Source organism: Hypanus sabinus, unplaced genomic scaffold (assembly GCF_030144855.1).
Source record: "Hypanus sabinus isolate sHypSab1 unplaced genomic scaffold, sHypSab1.hap1 scaffold_412, whole genome shotgun sequence".
Classification (NCBI taxonomy): domain Eukaryota; kingdom Metazoa; phylum Chordata; class Chondrichthyes; order Myliobatiformes; family Dasyatidae; genus Hypanus; species Hypanus sabinus.
Window position 1 is genome coordinate 244,119 of NW_026781293.1, and position 2,505 is coordinate 246,623.

A 2,505-nucleotide genomic window follows, 5' to 3' on the forward strand; every position below is an offset into this window, starting at 1 on the left:
ACTGCAGTGAATCAAAAAAGACCAAAAATAAGATTAAAGAAAATCAAAAGCATTTTTTTTTTTAGAAATACAGCAGTCATTTGTTCGATTGAGGTAAAATCCATCGTTCATCTCTGCTGGACTTTATCAGTGGAAGTAAAAAAATGCTTTGCTTGTTTGAACACGTGACCGCAGCACAAAGCGTTTGGCAGTAGCGCATGCTCACATTAATCTCTTCACGTTCACCGATGCAGCAGCGAGGAGTAGTCCAAGAATGATGGAGCACAGAAACGGGTCCTTCGGCCCAATATCTCCATACTGACCGACGTGGACATCTGATACCGTTTTCCGTGATTGGATCAGATTCGTCAAACTATTCATGTGTACTTCAAATATTAGTAACGACTCTGTAAGGCCCATTTCCTTTGTCAGGCTGTTCAATGCACACAGCAACTTCTATGTGAGGAAAGGTCGCTCGGAATCCAACTACATTTCTGCCTTTTGCAATAAAATGCCACTCGGCCGAACCTCTCCCTGTAACTCAATCCCGCGAGTCCCTGCAAATCTTTGTAAATACCGACTGCACTCTTTTCAGCGGACTTCTGGCTTTCCTATCACAGGGCGGCCAAGACTGTTCACAGAACTCCAAGCGCGGTATCTCCAAGGAGAGAGGTAGTGTAATTGAAGTGCGCATCTACGCTTCTTTCCGAAAGTCTGAGTTACTATTCGATTGCAAGGTCAGATTCTGAAACCAAGATCTTGCACCGCAGCAACCTTCCCTCTGTTTTATTTTACTGCTTCGGGGACAAACCATTGCTCTGAGCAGAACATTGTTACCCGGTCTTAAAAGTACTCTGCACTTGTAATGTTTTTTAAATCTGTAATATGCAAGTCAAACGATGACCAAACGTAACACACAACACACGTAGACACTGTCAGGCAGTCACAATTGACAGGGAGGATGCAACAGTGAAATGTCCTGACGGGACGACGTTGGTGGTTTCTTAAAAGTAAGACTTCTATTCTGTCTTTATTGTGACCATTTGTGACAGTGTTGTATCTTGAAAACAATGACAATGCACATACGTTGAAGCTGAAATTTTTCATTGTAAATGTGATACGTTTAGTGTTTAACACATTTATGGATTATATTCATTAATGCACTTAAATTCAGAGTATTTCATTATAATATTACTAAAGATGTCGAAAGATTTTAGCATAATTTTAAAATGATGTTAACATGGTATAAAGGAAATTTCAGCTGCTTGTCCACAAATGCCACGTTCGCGGGGGAATTTCAATCATGGCGAGGCTGTGGTATGGAATTCATGACGGGCGCAGTAAAAGAAGTCCTGATCCATCGAGCCGGAATCGAACCAGTGACCTAAAGATGACTCCGTTTCCTCTACAGTCCTCCGCTCTACCAACTGAGCTATCGAAGGAAAAGCGACACCGAGTTTCTCCACGTTGGCTCCTACCGACAATCATTCTGCAGATTTCAGCCCGGCATCTGTCGACCGATGGCAAAAGCCTGCCTGTGGCAACTATCTCGTCCTTCCAGCACTGGGGGCCACAGGCCACGGGATGACGCCTCTCACCGCGCTTCTGACAATTCTCGGGACACTGCGATTCCAACACAGCTCTTTGATCGTCCTCGCCCGTTCAAATCAAAGGTTACTCAGCTTTCTCTTTTCACCCAGTAACCAGGGCAATGTCCTTCTAACCACTCACCTGATTTATGCCGGAATCGTCGCCTGCAGCTCATCCATTACTGAAACACCAGCTGCCAGCCGGCTTTTCCTCCTATCTGCTTTCAATCAGCAAACCTACGACATCTTCTCCCGGCCCTTTGACAGAGGCACTTTCCGCACAACCGCATCTTTTGTGCATTCCAAGTTCAGAGATTTGATGCGACGAATCCTCTGAATACAAAATGTCGATGGAGAATGCGAGCATCGATCTCGCTACCTCTCGCATGCTAAGCGAGCGCTCTACCATTTGAGCTAATTCCCCAGCACGTCACGCTAACCTCCTATAATTTGCTCCTTTGGACAAACATCATTGCATGCCTGCCACTGTTCACAGATGCACAATCAGCAGCTCACAGACAGGCACACACACTCACTCACTCACTCATCAGTAGTTGAGAGCGGCGTGAGGTCTCTGCTTCCGTATCAGTAATGGAAAGGTACTTACCCGGGATACCGACAATTATAATGACAGTGTAACAAATAGCCCTGTCTGGAAACATTGTTAATCCAAGGCTGTTCTGTTTGGAATGTTGTCAATTTCTAAACTTCATAAAAGTTGAAAATAGCCAGTAAATGAACTCAAACAGTTATAACAAAGCCCAGAGAGCAAATTTCGTTCGCGCCTGCAGGGTAAAACTCTTCACCGATTACACGTTGTTGAGAGTCCACCGCGTCTGGATGTTTCCGTCCTCAATGTAACTGAAGCTCAGAATGTCGTATTTTATGGGAAAATCGGTCACCAATAATGAAAACAACTTGTACAGTGACTGGTGCT

General features: G+C 44.5%; 1 non-coding gene across 1 annotated transcript; it reads right to left on the bottom strand.

The window, feature by feature from the left end:
* Positions 1-1,919: 1,919 nt before the first annotated feature.
* Positions 1,920-1,992, bottom strand: trnaa-agc (transfer RNA alanine (anticodon AGC)). The gene has a single exon. It is a non-coding gene; the product is annotated as a tRNA-Ala (tRNA).
* Between the last annotated feature and the right edge of the window lie 513 nt (positions 1,993-2,505).